Here is a 20,116-nt window from a genome sequence, read left to right on the forward strand (position 1 = left end):
AGTGGGATACACTACAAAAGTCCCGGGGAAAAATCCGGATTTGACGCAAAGCAGCGTTTTAAGGGCAGAAATCACATTGAATGCTAAATTGCAGGCCTAAAGTGCTTTAAAACATCTTGCATGTGTATACATCAATCAGGGAGTGTAATTAGAGTACTGCTTCACACTGACACACCAAACTCACTGTGTAATGCACCACAAACAGCTGTTTGCGTAGTGACGGCCGTGCTGGACTGGTGCGCACCATGGCGAGATTGCTCTTCCTCACTCAGTGATGTCAGGTAATGTCTGACTGCCTTATCAACTTTCAATGGTTCTTTCTCTACCATTGTTAAAGCTTCCATCTATTTTTTTAAATACTTGTTCTGCTTGCTGTTCAGTACCTGCAACGAGAATCTTTTATGGAGGGCAAGTCTGCCATTGTGAGTGACCACGGGTAATGGCCGGGGAATCCTGGTTCGATTCCAGTCCGGAGTGGGGGCCTAAGAAATGGCTACCACCACCACACATCCAAGGAAGGCAGCAGGCATGCTGTGGGCAAAGGAGCAGGCAGGACCGGCTACCACACATCCAAGGAAGGCAGCAGGCATGGCATGCACGTCCCGAGGTAGTGACCAAAAGGAGGACTTTAGATGACACTGATAGACTGTACTACCTGTGACGAGAATTTGTTATGGAGGGCAAGTCTGCCATCCATTCAAGTGAAAGGTATGCACTGACTGCCACGTATAATACAATGTGCAGTCAAAGATGCAGTGAAAGGTATGCAGTGACTGCAAACAGCTGTTTGTGTAGTGATGGCCATGCTGGACTGGTGTGCACCATGACGAGAGTGCAGGTGATGGCGGCTTTCCATCCCATATGGTCGCCGGGCTGAGGTAGCTGAATGACAGAACAGTGACTGTCCAGCTGATCAAATTTGGTCTGTCCACAATGAAGCAACTACTTTATTATCTTTGGTGTGAGGGTCCATGCCTCATACATTTTGATAAAGGTGAGGTGCTGAACACTTTTGTGACTTAGGCGACTTCTCTTCTCAGTGACAATGCCTCCAGCTGTGCTGAAGGTCCTTTCTGACAGGACGCTTGAGGCAGGGCAAGACAGAAGTTGGATGGCAAATTGTGACACCTCTGGCCACAGGTCAAGCCTGTGCACCCAGTAGTCCAAGGGTTCATCGTTGCTCACAGTGTCTACATCCACACTTAAAGTGAATGGGAACCCCATTTAAAAAAATGAGACAGATACTTACCCGAGGAGAGGGAAGGCTCGGGGTTCTATAGAGCCTTCCCGCTCCTCTCCTGGTCCCCTCGTTCCAGTGCTGGCTCGCCCGGTAGCAGTATTTGACTTAATTTAGTTTTACCCGGTCGAAGGAGGCTTCAGAAGTCTTCAGGAAGCCCAAGTGCTCCTGAAGAAGGGCGGCCCGGTACTGCGCAAGCACGCTCTCTTGCATGCTCACGCCTGTGCAGTATGGAGCCGCACGTCTTCGGGAGGACACGGCTCCCGAAGACTTTCAAATACCCTTTCGGTGTAGGACTTAAATGGGGGGGGGAGCCAACACAGGATAGAGGGCACCGAGAGAGGAGACTGAAGGCTCTATATGACCCAGAGCCTTCCCTCTCCTTAGGTAAGTATTTGCTTCATTTTTCATTCACTTTAAGGCCAGGTAGTCGGCTACCTGCCGGTCCAGGCATTGGTGTAGGGTGGATCCGAAAGTGCTAAGTCGAAGCGTTGGACTAAAGAATGTCCGCATGTCCGACATCACCATGAGATCGCTGGAGTGTCCTGTCCTTGCCGGCGTGGACATGGTAGAAGGATTACTGGCAGTGGTACCTTTATTGCGATGTGCTGTGACATCACCCTTAAACGCATTGTAAAGCATAGTTGCCAGCTTGTTCTGCATGTGCTGCATCCTTTCTGCCTTCAGGTGAGTTGGTAACATGTCCGCCACTTTGTGCCTACACCGAGGGTCTAGTAGCGTGGCCACCCAGTACAGCTCATTCCCCTTGAGTTTTTTTATACGGGGGTCCCTCAACAGGCTGGAGAGCATGAAAGACGCCATCTGCACAAAGTTGGATCCAGACGTACTATCCATCTCCTCTTGCTTTTCCTCAGTGATGTCAGGTATGTCCTCCTCCTCCCCCTAGCCACGAACAATACCACAGGAACGTCGAGCAGCATAAGCCCCCTGCGACGCCTGCTGCGGTTTTTCTTCTGCCGCCGCCTCCTCCTCCAAACAAACACCTTCCTCATCATCCGACTCTGACTCCTCTTCCCCACACAACTCTTCCTCCTTCTCCCTCCTCTGTGCTGCCGCAGGTGTTGACGAAACATCTGGTTCTGATGAAAATTGCTCCCACAACTGTTCGTCCCATAACTGTTCCTGTTCACGCTCCTCCACAGCTTGATCCACCACTCTACGCACGGCACGCTCCAGGAAGTAAGCGTACGGGATCAAGTCGCTGATGGTGCCTTCACTGCGACTCACCAGTTTGGTCACCTCCTCAAATGGCTATATGAGTCTGCATGCATTTCGCATCAGTGTCCAGTTGTTGGGCCAGAACATCCCCATCTCCCCAGATTGTGTCCTTTTACTGTAATTGTACAGGTACTGGGTGACAGCTTTCTCCTGTTCTAGCAGGCGAGAGAACATGACCAGGGTCGAATTCCAGCGATTCGGGCTATCACATATCAAGCATCTCACCGGCAAGTTGTTTCTGCACTGAATGTTCACAAAGCGTGCCATGGCCGTGTAAGACCGCCTGAAATGCCCACACAACTTCCTGGCCTGCTTCAGGACGTCCTCTAAGTCTGGGTACTTTGACACAAATCTTTGAATGACTAGATTCAGCACATGTGCCATGCAGGGTACATGTGTCAGCTTTCCCAAATTCAAAGCGGAAAGGAGATTGCTGCCGTTGTCACACACCACGTTGCCCATCTCCAGCTGGTGGGGGTCAGCCACTGATCCACCTGTTTGTTAAGAGCAGCCAGAAGAGCTGGTCCATTGTGACTCTCCACTTTGAGGCAAGACATGTCTAAGATGGCGTGACACCGTCGTGCCTGGCATGCAGCATAGGCCCTGGGGAGATGGGGCTGTGTAGCTGGAGAGGAGATGGCAGCAACAGTAGAGTTGAACTGCTATTCAGCCAAGGAGTAAGAGGACTATAGCGAAGATGATGTAGCAGGAGGAGAAGGAGAGGAGGTGGCAGGTGACCTGCCTGCAAGCCGAGGAGGTGTCACAAGTTGGTCCGCTGCACAGCCACGTACTCCATGCTTGCCATCGGTCACCAGGTTGACCTAATGCGCTGTGTACGTAATGTAGCCTTCTCACGTGCCTCACCCCTCCTCTGGAATGCCCTTCCACAACACATCCGCCACTCTCCCACCTTTGAAATCTTTAAACGCTCCCTCAAAACCCACCTTTTCCGACAAGCATATTCTCTAGCTTAGGCCATGCACCCACTAAATAACCTAATTACGCACTGCCTGTACATATACTGTATACTTCCCCCACCTCTTGTTTCCACCCCATTCCTTCAGATTGTAAGCTCGCAAGGGCAGGGCTCTCACCCTTTTGTGTCATGGAATGTTATTAATTCAATTGCTTGCACACTGTTAGAAATTTATACATTTTAGTCATCCTGTTAAATCAAATTGTAATCAGCAGTGCTGTATCTTGTATCAGTGTTCATATTTCCATGTATATCATTGTCTGTATCATTATGTATCCCTTGTTTGTTTTCTTACATTGTACAGCGCCACGGAATATGTTGGCGCTTTATAAATAAATAAATAATAATAATTATAATAATGTAGCGGCCCTGACAGACCAGGCATCCGTGGTCAGGTGGACCCTTGACCCAACGCTGTGTGCCAGAGATGACACCACTTGCCTCTCCACTTCACGGTACAATTTGGGTATCGCCTTTTTAGATAAATAATTGCAGCCTGGTATCTTCCACTGCGGTGTCCCAATGGGCAAAAATTTACGGAAGGCCTCAGAGTCCACCAGCTGGTATAGTAACAGCTGGCGAGCTAGCAGTTCCGCCAAGCCAGCTGTCAGACGCCGGGCAAGGGGGTGACTGGCAGAAATTGGCTTCTTCCGCTCAAAAATTTCCTTTCTGGACACCTGGCTGCTGTGGGCAGAGGAGCAGGAACCGCTCAAGGGCAGAGGCGGAGTGGAGGAGGGTGGCTGTGAAGGTGCAAGGGAGAAAGCGGCTGAAGATGCTGCACCTGAAGGAGGAAGAGGAGAAGGAGGGTGGCTTTGCTTTTGCTCAGGTGCTCTTACCATTGCAGTTTGTGCCTTTTTTCCATGTGCCTTCGTAAGGCACTTGTCCCTACGTGGGTGTTGGCCTTTCCACGGCTCAATTTTTGGAGGCAGAGAGAACTGATGGCATTGCTTCGATCTGAGGCCCCCTGGGGTGATGGCACTATGGTGGCATCAGCAGCTGACTTTGAAGGGCATGTTGGCTGGCTGTACATAGGTGGTGATACAGGGAGCCGGACACTGCCACCAGCTGTTTCTGACGACAAGCTCCCCCTGCTTCTTTCAGGAACTCGTCTCCTACTACTCCTCTCTGACTCCCCCTCTGACCTGCCCCCCTGTTCATCTCCTCTATTGGGAACATACGTGGCATCCGTATCATCGTCATCATCATAATCATCCTGCCTAGCTTCGCTTGCCTCAGACACCGACAAAACTGCACCAACAGCAGGTACTTCTTAATCCTCCTCCTCACATTTTACTTCCATAGTGTCGCCTAACTCAGACATATGAGGTGGTGTAACTTGCTTAGCGCCTTCATCTGGTTGTAACAATAATGGCTGTGCATCAGTGATTTCCCCACCAAATAACTCCTGCGAACTGTCAAATTTAGTGTATGTGGTACTTGGAGTAGCACTGGTGGCTGCGGAAGATGAGGTGTTCTGTGTTAAATAGTCAACCACGTCCTGACAATCTTGGGAGTTGATTGTCCTTTTTGTCCATATTAGGGGGTGGGGATGAAGTGAAAGGTATGCACTGACTTGACTAATACAATGTGCAGTCTCACAGGTGCAGTTTACAGGCATGCATGGAGTGTTATATCACACTGCATGCACTCACGTAGGTATGTGGGTCCACTGAACACAACAGGTAGGTAATATGCAGTGATGAGGTGGGTGCACTGAACACAGCAGGTAGGTATATGCAGTAATGGGTATTACAATGTGCACCTGTCAGTCACACAGACAGGTACCGGACAGGCACAGTGACACTGCGAGCGCTCAACTCACGTAGGTAGGTGGGTGCACTGTGAACAACAGGTAGGTATATGCAGTAATGGGTATTACAATGTGCACCTGTCTCACACACACACACACACACACACACACACACACACACACACACACACACACACACATACCAACACAAACAAACACAGGTAGCGGACAGGCACAGTGACACTGCGTGCGCTCAGCTCACGTAGGTAGGTGGGTGCACTGTGAACAACAGGTAGGTAGGTATATGCAGTAATGGGTATTACAATGTGCACCTGTCAGTCATACAGACAGGTAGTGGACAGGCACAGTGACACTGCGTGCGCTCAACTCACGTAGGTAGGTGGGTGCACTGTGAACAACAGGTAGGTATATGCAATAATGGGTATTACAATGTGCACCTGTCACACACAGACAGGTACCGGACAGGCACAGTGACACTGCGAGCGCTCAACTCACGTAGGTAGGTGGGTGCACTGTGAACAGCAGGTAGAAAGGTATATGCAGTAATGGGTATTACAGGTAGTCACTGAATGTGCTGGGCCTGGCAGTGGCACACACAGTATGAATTATCAAGGCTGTTCATGCAACACAAGTGTCAGTGGGAAAACAGAACAAGATTAGCTCTCAAAAGCTGTTGTGGGGTGCTATTTTAGCAATAAGAATCAGCAAGGAGCAAGCTAAGAAGCATACAAGAGCCTAACTAATCTTTCCCTATGAGAGTCTGCAGCAGCTGTCCCTTCTCTATTCACTGCAGGCACACTGCAGGCACCGCGATCGTGAACCCCCGGAAGTTCGCTCTGAACCGTTCGTCGGCGAACCGTTCCATCTCTAGCTACTATGCCTGCAACCAAATGTGTCAAACACAATAGCAGTAGTGTACACAGCTCTGGGTGTCAGTGGGCTGTGTAGTGTCACACACAGAGCTATGTAATGGTTCAAACACAATAAAGTGATAGCAGAGGCACTAGAGTGTGCTTGTGTCTAAGGTGGCACAATTATATCAGCAGTAGTGGACACAACTGTTCAAACACAATATAGTGGTAAATACCGCACTGGTGTACTACTGTATTAGATTAGACCAGCAGTAGGGGGCACATATGTGAGTGGGTGCTAATGGGCTCTGTGTGTAGAGTATCAGTCACCGAGATACACAATAGTTCAAACACAATATAGTGGTAAATACGGCACTGGAGTACTACTCTTATTGTGTCTAAGGTGGCACACAATTATATCAGTAGTAGTGGGCACAGCTGAGAGTGGGTGCCAGTGGGCTCTGTGGAGTATCAGACACACAGCAATATGCAAAAGTTCAAACACAATACAGTGATAATGGAGGCAATAGAGTAGTAGTGTGCTTGTGTAATGTAGCACACAGCTATAGTAGTGGGCACAGCTGTGAGTGGGTGCCTGTGGGCTGTGGAGTGTCACACACACAAAAAAAAACAGCAGAAAGATGCAGTAGCCCTCAGGAGTTTTTGGGTTGCTTTAACAGCAAGCCAGTCAGTGAGGAACAAAAAAAACAGGCATAGCTAACGCTTTCCCTTCCTCTCAGTACAGCAGCTGAAGACAGACTGAAACATGGCAGACGCTGCTGCCTTTTTATAGGGGGCGGGGGGGTCCAGGAGGGAGTGCAGGCTGTTTAGCTACCATGTGCCTGTTGACTGTGATGTAAGGGGTCAAAGTTTAACCCAATGATGATGTATGGGGGCAGGTCGAACACCGCCATGTGCTTGCCAATCACGCCAAGCACAAATACCTGATTTTCGCCGGAAAAAGCTCGCCGGCGAAGCGTTCGGGGCATCTTTACACACACTGCATACAGACGCACACATCGTACACATAGACACACATACATATACACACACACTGCATATAAATGCACACACCTTACACACAGAATACATAGACACTCACACACAGAATACATACACACACACACAATACATATACACCCACACTGCATATATATATATACATACATACATACACACACACACAATACATATACACTCACACTGCACATATATGCACACACCTTACACACAGAATACATACACACACACACCCACACAAAATACATATACACTCACACACTGCATACATACGCACACATCGTACACATAGCATACATATACACACACACTGCATATATATGCACACACCTTACACACAGAATACATATACACACACACAATACATATACACCCACACACTGCATACATAACACACAGAGACACACAGTTACCAGGAACAATGTTCTCACCTCTATACACTCCTTTCTGCTATCTCCCCTGGTGTGTTTACACAACTCCACGGGTCTCTCTCCCTCTGTGGGGCTGATTCTCCGAGGGGAGGGAGAAAGGGGGAAGGGGGGAGCTGTGAGCTGCTGTCTCCGGGGAGAAGTGGGAGCTGTGAGTTGCTGGAAGAGCCTCTCTCCCTCTCTCACTTTCATCTATGTTCTCAAATCAGAACGGGCAGGCAGAGGGGAGGAGGGGGACTGCATGAAGCATCAGCCTGCTTGTAGAGCTTCAGTTTTGTAAGCTCTGGCTTGGTGCCATCCCCTCTGCAGGCAGCACATGGTACAGTCACACTGCATAAAGTGCGGCTGACTTGCTGGGATATACAGAGATGCAGCATTTACTCCATAAGACGCAGAGACTTTTCCTCCTCACTTTTGGGGGAGAAAAAGTGTGTCTTATAGAGTGAAAAATACGGTAACTAAAATTCGAAATGCAAATTATATTTCCAGTAATTACTAGCAAATAGCCATTAGGGCTGATTGGAATGAGCAAATTCCGTTTCGCCGGAATTCCGCCAGCGCTAAATTCCGCCGCCATTACATTTCCGTGGAATTTTGCGAATTTCCGCAGAATTCCGCATTCCAGCGGAAAAATTAAAGTAATCGCAAATGAAACCTTGTTTATGCTAAATGGTAGCCCATGGGACCTAATGGCTGTTCCCCCGGTCATTTTTTTATTTATTTATTTTTTAACAGCAGGAGGTGTCGCTTAAGCCATGGGACCTAGCGGTGGTCCCATGGCAGTCATTTTGGCGCCACAGGAGGTGTCGCTTAAGCCATGGGACCTGGTGGGGGTCCCATGGCGGTCATTTTGGCACCGCAGGAGGTGTCGCTTACGCCATGAGACCTAGCGGTGGTCCCATAGCGGTCATTTTGGCGCCGCAGGAGGTGTCACGTAAGCTATGGGACCTAGTGGTGGTCCCATGTGGGTCATTTTGGCGCTGCAGGAGGTGTCACGTAAGCTATGGGACCTAGCGGTGGTCCCATGTGGGTCATTTTGGCGCCGCAGGAGGTGTCACATAAGCTATGGGACCTAGCGGTGGTCCCATGTGGGTCATTTTGGCGCCGCAGGAGGTGTCACGTAAGCTATGGGACCTAGCGGTGGTCCCATGGGGGTCGTTTTGGCACTGCAGGAGGTGTCGCTTACGTCATGGGACCTAGCGGTGGTCCCGTGGCGGTCATTTGGCGCCGCAGGAGGTGTCGCGTAAGCCTTAGGACCTTTCCAGTAATTACTAGCAAATAGCCATTAGGGATGATCAGAATGAGCAAATTCCGTTCCGCCGGCGCTAAATTCCGCCGCCATTACATTTCCGCGGAATTTTGTGAATTTCCGCAGAATTCCGCATTCCAGCGGAAAAATTTAAGTAATCGCAAATGAAACCTTGTTTATGCTAAATGGTAGCCCATGGGACCTAGTGGCTGTTCCCCCGGTCATTTTTCAAATTTATTTTTTTTTACAGCAGGTGTCGCTTAAGCCATGGGACCTAGCGGTGGTCCCATGGCAGTCATTTTGGCGCCGCAGGAGGTGTCGCTTAAGCCATGGGACCTGGTGGTGGTCCCATGGCAGTCATTTTGGCGCCGCAGGAGGTGTCGCTTAAGCCATGAGACCTAGCGGTGGTCCCATGGCGGTCATTTTGGCGCCGCAGGAGGTGTCACGTAAGCTATGGGACCTAGCGGTGGTCCCATGGGGTTCATTTTGGCGCCGCAGGAGGTGTCACATAAGCTATGGGACCTAGCGATGGTCCCATGGGGGTCATTTTGGCGCCGCAGGAGGTGTCGCTTAAGCCATGGGACCTAGCGGTGGTCCCATGGCAGTCGTTTTGGCACCGCAGGAGGTGTCGCTTACGCCATGGGACCTAGCAGTGGTCCCATGGCGGTCATTTGGCGCCGCAGGAGGTGTCGCGTAACCTTTGGGACCTGGCGGTGGTTTTGGCGCCACAGGAGGTGTCGCGTAAACTATGGGACCTGGTGGTGGTTCCAATGGGGTGGTTTTGGCGCCGCAGGAGGTGTCGCGTAAGCTATGGGACCTGGCGGTGGTTCCATGGCAGTGGTTTTGGCGCCGCAGGAGGTGTCGCGTAAGCTATGGGACCTGGCGGTGGTTCCATGGCAGTGGTTTTGGCGCCGCAGGAGGCGGTGAGCATCCCTAATAGCCATACAAAGGCTTTTTTTCATCTTTATGTGAAGAAAATGCGTCATTTACAGAGAACAGTTTTCACTGTGGGCATTACTATGGAGGAAAGTGTCCAGCTCATCCAGCATACAGAGACAGTCCTCACTAGCAGTAAAACTGTGGCTGGAATTTGTTTAGAATGATAGCAGAAATATAGCTTCAAATAAGTGTGTGCATAACTCATCATATAACTCATCATCAGCTGCAGTTCAGTGTGTTTGTGTGTATCTCTCTCTCTGCCTGGCTGTGTAAAGTAAACAGAGCCAGGAAGAACTCATTTTGAATGGGGGTGGGGGGGACCTCCCAAAAACGGGAATAAAGTAAACCTTCTCTTCAGATTATTCTCTGTATCTAAAAAAATCCCTCAGCTGTTCTCATATGATCATGTCAGAAAGCAGATGTGTGTGTGTGTAAGCAGATCAGAAACAAACAGTAAATCATTGCTCTGTAAATAATGACATAGAAGTGTAACTTCTTTTTCGATTCCCGCTTTATGTGTGAGGCACACTCCAGAAGATGCAATAGGACTCCACACTGATTCAGAAACCTCCACAGGCAGTTTAAAGAGAAACTCCAACCTAGAATTGAACTTTATCCCAATCAGTAGCTGATACCCCTTTTTACATTAGAAATATAATGCTTTTCACAAACAGACCATCAGGGGGCCCTGTATGACTGATTTCGTGCTGAAATCCCTTCCACAAGAAGCTCTGAGTACTGCGATACTTTTGGCAGTTTGTTACACTGTAACAAGGCTCACAGACAGGAATTAGCTGTTTACAGCTGTCTCTAACAGCCAAAACAGCTAGGAGCAGCTACATAACCTGCCCACAGTAACAATGTCACCATGTAATAAATGTCAGAATGTAAATCGGGGAGAGGAAAGATTTTACAATGAGCAAACACTGACTAAATCATTTATACATAATTATTGTAAAAATGAAGCACTTTTTTTACTACATTATTTTCACTGGAGTTCCTCTTTAACTAGATGAAATAAGACTCCAGGTATAATCTTAAGTATCTTTACTTGCGTTTAAAGCATACAGGGATTTTTTATTTTAAGAGCATTTTCATAGGTAAAAAGACGATGCGATTGCAAGGTACATACAGAATTAACTCACCATCTGACTCCAATCTATAACTGAATGATCTAGAAAATGGCTGCTGAGCAAGGAAGTGTGTAATGCTTGGGGGGTATACTTTCTGAGTCAGCGTGTGTGCTCCAGACTATGTAGCTGGGTAATGGAAGAGGCTACACAGGTGGCCACAGGAGTAATGAACAAGGGAGAAAGATTGCCCAGAACAACTGCAGCTCTGGGCTTCCGATACTGCCTATCACGCTAGATGCTATGTGATACAATACACAACAGACGTAGTCGGTAACAGGCTACAGTCATACACATTAGATCAGATGGCTGTGGTACAGTGGACTAAACAAAATCAGAGTCGGTAACAGGCTAAGGGCATAGACAATAGATCAGATGGCTGTGGTACAAATGACTAGGTGAGAGAATGGTCAGCAAAGCTAAGGTCATATCTAAGTCAGTTTGGCAGTCACATTGCAATACATTAATTGAGTAATGAAAGTCGCATTAATATACAATGCTGCTTAGTGCGATGCCGCAATAATCCTCTGGCTGAGTAACAGGACAAACAACAGTCAGACAGACGGAATGCTTTGCCAATCTAGTCGCTGCCCCCGCGACTACAAACATTCACACTGACATAGACAAGACAAACAGGTAGGAGCGTAACTAATGGCAACGGCTGCTTCAGTTACGTCCTCAGGAACAAGGCAAGAAGGATAACTACCAGTCACCAGCGTAGTGAAGGCAGTCTCCAATACAAAGCAAGGCAATACACAATACTTTCACAGCATGGACCCAGCAACAACTCAGGGAGCTGTACGCTATGTCGGGCGGAATCTGAAATGGGAGGCAGAGTTTTATGTGGACATCAGCGAATGGATGCAGGCATGCAAATTCCCACACAGCTGAATGGTAATCACTCAATCCTGAGCTAGCTTGACCACAAGCTGCCAGCCGACTGTGAAAAAGGACTCTCATAACAAATACATGCAATATTATGCAACAATATGCATGTAGGAAATCCAGAGCTCTCTGGCTGCAGTTCAACTGCAGCAAGCAATAGGAGGAATCCTGACAGCATCCTGAACTGCTCTGAACTGCAGAGTGATTGCAAATGCCAACAAGACTTATTACGAATGCGCAACCGAATGCAAGCAGATAAGTTAGAACTGCTCGGTTGCAGTTCCACTGCAACCGATAGAACATGCTAGAGGAGAGATCCTGACAGAGTGACAGTTGGGATATCCTAACTAGCTAAATCTAGCAGGGGAACTGGAGTATACTATTACAAAAATATAAACAATCCTACTAATATTATAAATGGGAAAGTGCAGATGTTTGGACGTTTGGATGTTTGTTACTCGATCACGCAAATAGCTGATCGGATTTGAATGAAATTTGGCACACGCATACAGTGGGATGCGCAAGTTTGGGCAACCTTGTTAATCGTCATGATTTTACTGTATAAATCGTTGGATGTTACAATAAATAATGTCAGTTAAACATATCATATAGGAGACACACAGTGATATTTGAGAAGTGAAATGAAGTTTATTGTAACGTTTGCGGAATCGTTTTCGTGGTCAGCGCACAAGATGCGCACTGACACAACGAAAACCCTCCACAAGCATATAGTTAGGTGAACCCAGGCGAGGTGCAATGCACCAGCAGAGGGCAATTCCCACCGGTAGATGGCGCTGTGGAGTGCAGACGAGCACCGCCTCTGCACAGCCACAGATGCCAGATGGGAATTGTACAGATCTAAAGCAATACAGGGCTGAACAGCCCTTAAAGAGAAAGAGCAAAGAAACAGGATAAATGTGTGTCCACCAATCTAGTCGCCACCCAGCGACGGTGAACACACATCAGCAGAAACAAAAGCCAGAACGCAATCGCAGGAGATGCATTTGCCAAAAGTGACAGAAAGACAGAACAGAACAAAACATGAGAATAGCAAAGGCACAGCAAATAACAATAAAGAGATAATGAAAACAACAAACGCTAGCTAAACGCGAACACCGCACTCATTCGCAACAGCGAACGCGTTTCCGGCGCGGTCTCCGCACGAAAAGCGCAACAGAGACAAGCACGCCACTCTAACTGACCAAAGACAGACAAACATGAAAAGAGAGAACGTGAACGCTTGCTAAACGGTTACCGTATTTCGCGCCGTATAAGACGCTCCGGAATATAAGACGCACCTAGCTTTAGAGGGCAAAAACCAGGGGGAAAAAAAATAATACTAAACCTGGTGCGTCCATATTCCCGGAGCGTCTTGTACATGTTATCCCTCAAATGGTAGACTCCTGTGTCCCCCATGTATCCTCCATGTCTGCCCCATGTGTCCTGTGTCCCCATGTCTCCCCCATGTGTCCGCATGTCTGCCCCATGTGTCCTTCTGTCTCCCCCACCATGTCTCCTCCTGTCTCTTATGTGCCCCCCATGGTCCTCCTGTCACCCCCCCATCCATATTCCTGTCACCCCACCATGTCTCCTCCTGTCTCTTCCATCTCCCCCATGGTCCTCCTGTCACCCCCATCATGTCTCCTCCTGTCCCTTCTGTCTCCCCCACGGTCCTCCTGTCACCTCCATGTATCCTGTCTCCCCCATGGTCCTTTTGTAACCCCCCACCATGTCACCGGCCGTGTCTTAAGTCCCGCTATGGTCCTTCTGCCTCCCGCATGTGTCCACCGCCCCCCCGCATGTGTTCACTACCTCCCCGTGTTGTCTGTCCCCCCGGGTGTTTCAGCCCCCTCCACTTGTGTGGTCTGGCCCACCCGGGTGTTTAGCGGCAGCTGCTTACCTCTTCCATCATGCCCGCGTGGACTGCAGACCTCCGGCTTCTGTGTGCGGCTTCCTCTAGTGCCGGGCCGGCTTCTAATGACGCGTCATTGTGACGCGTCATTAGAAGCCGGCACTAGAGGAAGCCGCACACAGAAGCCGGAGGTCTGCAGTCCACGCGGGCATGATGGAAGAGGTAAGCAGCTGCCGCTAAACACCCGGGGGGGCCAGACCACACAAGGGGAGGGGGCAGAAACACCCGGGGGGGACAGACAACACGGGAAGGTAGCGGAAACACGCGGGGGGGGGGGGCTGTGGACACATGCGGGGGGGCCGCGGACACATGCGGGAGGCAGAAGGACCATAGCGGGACTTAAGACACGGCAGGTGACATGGTGGGGGGGTTACAAAAGACAGAAGGAGGAGACAGGAGGAGGCACACAGGCAGGGAATCCCCAACATGGCGGCGGTTCGTATCGGCGGGTGTTCGAAAGTCGGGGATTCCCTGCCTTTGCCGTATAGGACGCAGGGACTTTTTCTCCACATTTTTGGGAGAAAAAGTGCGTCTTATACGGCGGAAAATACGGTACCTCACCGAGCCTACAGCAAGCGTTCGTATCAGACAAGACAGACAAACGGAAAACAGGAATATGAGAGGAAAGATCCACTGCCGCCAGAGCGAGTGCGATCCGGGTTCAGGAACAGGATAGGAAAGATTCACTGCTCTTTCCATCAGAGTGAGTGCGATCCGGGTTCAGGAACAGGCTAGGAAAGATCCACTGCTCTTTCCGCCAGAGCGAGTGCGATCCGGGTTCAGGAACAGGATAGGGAAGATCCACTGCTCTTCCCGCCAGAGCGAGTGCGATCCGGGTACAGGAACAGGATAGCAGATCAGAAGGATCCACAGCCGCTACCGCTAGGGGCCAGTGCGATCCAAGAACGACAGACAGATGAGGTAGCCGGTAGCAACCGCTGCTCCAGCTTACACTCCAAGAACATAGATCAGAAGGATCCACAGCCGCTACCGCTAGAGGCTAGTGCGATCCAAACAAGACAGACAGATGAACAGAAGGGGCTACCAGTAGCAACCGCTGCTCTGGATAGCACCCCCCAGACAGACAGAACGATTTCCTGATGACCACCGTCGGCGACAGGACAATCGCAGCAGACAGGCAACACAGACAAAAACAGATAAACAAGCTAACTGCACTAGAGAAGCTGCCTAGTGCAGTCCCAAGAATTACTCTAAGATAACTTTAACAACCAACAGAGAAGGCTGACACTCCAGGAGTGTTTCTCAGTAACAAACCATGAAAGGATGACCAGCAAAGGACCCTGGGAAAACATGGCTTTTATACTGCCAGCCTTCAAAGGAGGCAGCTAGGTGATTTGCATAACCAATGTATGCAAATTCTTCAGCAGCAGAGCAGATCAGAAACTTGCAAAGGAAAGCCAGGTCTCTCTTCCATAGACCTGCAGCCCACAGACTAGAGGAATGGTCAAACAGCTGTCTGCCTGTGCAGAGCCAGCTGAGCCAGCTGAGCGGATCATTACATTTATTTTAATTACAGAAAGTGTGCAATAATTGTTTAAATAAAATTAGGCAGTTGCATAGATTTGGGGCACTGTTGTCGTTTTATTGTTTCAAAACCTTTAGAACTAATTATTGGAACTCAAATTGGCTTGGTAAGCTCAGTTACCCCTGACCTATATACACAGGTGAATAGCAACTATGAAAACAAGTATTTAAGGGGGTCAATTGTACGTTTCCCTCCTCATTTAATTTTCTCTTAAGAGTAGCAACATGGGGGTCTCAAAACAACTCTCAAATGACCTAAAGACAAAGATTGTTCACCATCATGGTTTAGGTGAAAGATACAGAAAGCTGCCTCAGAGATTTCAGCTGTCTGTTTCCGCAGTTACGAACATATTAAGGAAATGGAAGTGCACAGGCTCAGTTCAAGTTAAGGCTTGAAGTAGCAGACCAAGAAAAGTCTCGGATAGACAGAAGCGATGAATGGTGAGAACAGTCAGAGTCAACCCACAGAACAGCACCAAAGACCTACAACATCATCTTGCTGCAGATGGAGTCACTATTCATCGTTCAGCCATTCGGAGCAATTTATAGACGGAGATGCTTTATGTGAGATTGATGCAGAGGAAGCATTTTCTCCGTCCACAGCACAAACAGAGCCGCTTGAGGTATGCTAAAGCACATTTCGACAAGCCAGCTTCATTTTGGAATAAGGTGTTGTGGACTAATGAAACTAAAATTGAGTTATTTGGGCATAACAAGGGGCGTTATGCATGGAGGAAAAACAACACAGCATTCCAAGAAAAACACCTGCTACCTACAGTAAAATATGGTGGTGGTTCCATCATGCTGTGGGGCTGTGTGGCCAATGCAGGAACTGGGAATCTTGTCAAAGTTGAGGGACGCATGGATTCCACTTAGTATCAGCAGATTCTGGAGACCAATGTCCAGGAATCAGTGACAAAGCCGAAGCTGCGCCGGGGCTGGATCTTTCAACAAGACAACGACCCTAAGCACTGCTCAAAATCCACTAAGGCATTTATGCAGAGGTACAAGTACCACATTCTGGAATGGCCATCTCAGTCCCCAGAGTTGAATATAATTGAAAATCTGTGGTGTGAGTTAAAGAGAACTGTCCATGCCCGGAAGCCATCAAACCTGAATGAACTAGAGATGTTTTGTAAAGAGGAATGGTCCAAAATACCTTCAACCAGAATCCAGACTCTCATTGGAACCCACAGGAAGCGTTTAGAGGCTGTAATGTCTGCAAAAGGAGGATCTACTAATTATTGATTTTATTTCTTTTTTTGCGGTGCCCAAATTTATGCACCTGCCTAATTTTGTTTAAACAATTATTGCACACTTTCTGTAAATCCAATAAACTTAATTTCACTTCTTAAATATCACTTTCTGTGTCTCCTATATGATATATTTAACTGACATTTTTATCGTAACAACCAACGATTTATACAGGAAAATCATGGCGATTAACAAGGTTGCCCAAACTTTTGCATCCCTCTGTAGTACATTACCTGAAACAACACATAGGAAACTTATATATACTTTTTATTCCCATAACCAAAAAGTGGGCGGACACAAATACAAATTTCGCTGAGAAATGTAAACTGCAGCCATTCTTACACTGTTAATGGCAGGGTTCTCATACTTTGTACCGTTGATCACTGAGTGACTGGGATTATTATTCAGGAAAGTGGATGGAGCTTGCAAAAGCCAATCAAAATTCACCTATTGATTTGCAAGGGGAATATTGCATTGCTGCTATTCTTGCACTGTTAATGGCACAAGCCTCAAACCTGCTATAATTGGTCATTGGGTGACTGGGGTTCAAATTCAGAAAAGGAGGTGGAGCCACAGCCAATCAGGTTGGTTTCATTTCAGTGCAAATTATTGCTTTCAAATACTGCAAAGCTCACAAACTAGGTCATTGAGCAATTGAGTAGTTGTGTGTTAGGGTTAGAAAAAGTGGGCAGAGCCAACACCAGCCAAATACATAACCAGGCAACGACGGGCAATCAGCTAGGGTTAAATAACATAAAGAGAGGCGGTTGTAACAGCACATTCCCCGCCTGGTATCAGTAGATACCACTGTATATTTTACAATTTAAGCATAAACATTAAAACATTTACATTAATTCTTGAGTGCAGATCTCTGATGAGTCTTCTATAACTGGAGAAGAGGATGCAACTCATTAGTTTCAAAGGCATATCGGGCTGCTTCCTTAACCACTTCAGCCTTTAGGGCTCGTTCTCATTTGGGCGGGATTCCCGCTCATGGCAAACCGCTAGTGGTTTTTAAAAAAACACTACAACATGTAACACATGGCAGTGTTCTCACTGCCGCGTTTGCGGTTAGCGTTAACCGCAAACGTGTTACATGCAGCGGTTTGCCGGCGGATCATGATTAGCGATCACGATTAGCATGCATAGCACCACTAATCGTGATCGCTCCAAAACCGCCGCAGTGTCCAGTGATTTTTCCGCGTAGTTGCGGGAAAATCACTCCCGCAAAACACCGGCGGTAATCGCCGGCGTTTTGCTATTCTAGATGTGAATGGGCCCTTAATGTTTTTTCACCTTATGCATCTGAGCAATTTTCACCTCCCATTCATTCACCAATAACTTTATCACTAATTATCACAATGAAATGATCTATATCTTGCTTTTTCCGCCATCAATCAGGCTTTCTTTGGGTGGAACATTTTGCTATGAAATATTTTATTCTAAATGCATGCTAACGGGAATATTAAGAGAAAAATTGAAAAAAAATATTGATTTGTCAGTTTTCGGGCATTATAGCTTTAAAATAATACATGCTACCATAATTAAAACCCATGTATTTTATTTGCCCATTTATCCCGGTTATTACACCGTTTAAATTATGTCCCTATCACATTGTATGGCGCCAATATTTTATTTGGAAATAAAGGTGCATTTTTTTCAGTTTTGCATCCATCACTATTTACAAGCTAATCATTTAAAAAAAATATTAGTAATATACTTGCTTGACATGCATATTACAAAAGTTCAGACCCTTAGGTAACTATTTATGTGTTTTTTTTTAATTATTGTATTTTTTTTCTAATTAAAAATTGTATTTAAATATTTTGGGTGTGTGGGAGGTAAACTGTTAATTTTAAATGTAAAAATGTCTATTCATTTTAATAAAAATGTATGTAGATGTTGTTTTACTATTTGGCCACAAGACGGCCACAGTCAATTTTTTTTTGTGGCTTCCTGTAGGTGTACTTACAGGAAGTGAAGAGGGGATGTGTAACAGAACAATCGCAGCTTCTCTGGAGAAGCCAGCGACTCCGGAGAAGCCAGCGATCGTTCTAAGGGACTTAGATCAATGAATAGAAAATGCTTTCCCATTCATTGATCTCTGGGCTGAGGTGCGGCTCGCGCACCCCGGCGGCTGTAGTTCCCAGCGGCTTTTGGGTGTCCTATGTGTATCAGTCCCGGCATGTCATGTGCCCCCGACATGCCGGGAACCATATATGGACAAGGGGACACTGCTGGAAGCTGCAGAAGTGTAGAAGTCGCCCCGCTGAGCCCAAAACTCTGCAAATGTCCTATCCCAGCTGTCCACCTCAGGCATGCCAGTTAGTTGAGACTTCCGGTTGCCTGAGTTCCGGATAACGGAGACTTTGCTTTAATAACTCCCTACAACATGTGAGCAGTAAGTGCAATTTACAGTGTTCCCCAACCCTGTCCTCAAGACTCACCAACAGTGCATGTTTTGTAGACATCCACAGAGGTAGATAATAGGGATGATAACAGATATGCAAATTCTTCCAAGTTGATGCAAATTTTTATGCAAATATATGCAGCTTGAAAATGGACCAATCAATTTAAACCTGGGTTTAAATTGATTGGTCCATGTTCAAACTGCATATATTTGCATACAAATTTGCATAATTTCAGAAGCATTTGCATCTTATTGATGATCCCTAGTAGATAATCAGCTCTGCTGAGACACTAATTACCTCACCTGTGAATGTTTTTGGTTTTGTGCAAAACATGTACTATTGGTGGGCCCTGAGGACAGGGTTGGGGAACTCTGACTAGAACAATGACATAAAATTAGTAGTAAAAGGTAGCATTTATAGTTTAAAAATGTTTTTATAGTGTTTTAAGTATTTTTAAGTCTTTATTGGAATTGTTAAAGATGGCCATACACTGGTCAATGTGGCCATCAGATAGATGGCTCTCATATCATGACCTGATCATCAGGGATCCATATGATTGAATCCCTCCACACAGATTTTCAATAGATTTAAAGAGACACTGAAGCGAAAAAAATATAAGACGTCAAGGGGAACATAGGTACAACCAAAAAATGTACAGCAGAGTCTCAAGCAGCACAAATATTGTGACAAAAACTGTAAACATTAGGAGGAGGACCCTGCCCTTGCGAGCTTACAATCTAAAGGGTAGTGGGGGACACACTAGGATATAATGAATTGGTTGTATAGTACGGATAATTACTAGAACATTAGCAGCAAAGAAAATATTCCCATATTTTTATTTTCAGTTATATAGTGTTTTTATAACTGCATCATTCTCCAATATTTGCAGTTTACACACTACTCAGCATTCTAAATGGTTTTACAGAGCAGTCTAGTGAACTATTGACCTGTCCACTGCAGAGAAAAAGAAAATACAGTGACTGACAGTTGAGATAACAAGCTTCAGAAGACAGAGCTCTCTGCAACTTTTAAAGTCGTGGAGCTCAATGGCTCTTTTGCATAGATAACTGGAGTTTCTTAACTTCCTGTACTGGAAACAATATTAGACTTATGTCTCTGCTCCTAATGTTTTATTTCTTAGCTGTACTATACATACAAATCTTTATATCATATTTTTTTTTTGTTCGCTTCAGTGTCTCTTTAATGCTGGAAATCTGTGTGCACCGTCTTCCCAGGTCTTCCAGTCACCCCACAGAGGGCTCTATTCAT

The 20,116-nt window shown here is 46.9% G+C and overlaps 1 protein-coding gene across 4 annotated transcripts in view; it reads right to left on the reverse strand.

Moving 5' to 3' along the window:
• LOC137571267 (dehydrogenase/reductase SDR family member 4-like) overlaps nt 1-20,116 on the reverse strand; it is an 80,208-nt gene that overhangs the window by 56,591 nt on the left and 3,501 nt on the right. The window contains exon 1 of one of the 4 annotated variants that reach the window (XM_068280150.1): nt 7,526-7,751. The exons of the other annotated variants lie outside the window; for them this stretch is intronic. The gene's annotated coding sequence lies outside the window, so the exon portion shown is untranslated. Of the gene's footprint in view, nt 1-7,525; nt 7,752-20,116 lie in introns of those variants that run through there. 4 annotated transcript variants of the gene reach the window in all.

This window comes from Hyperolius riggenbachi, chromosome 4, assembly GCF_040937935.1.
Source record: "Hyperolius riggenbachi isolate aHypRig1 chromosome 4, aHypRig1.pri, whole genome shotgun sequence".
Lineage (NCBI taxonomy): Eukaryota > Metazoa > Chordata > Amphibia > Anura > Hyperoliidae > Hyperolius > Hyperolius riggenbachi.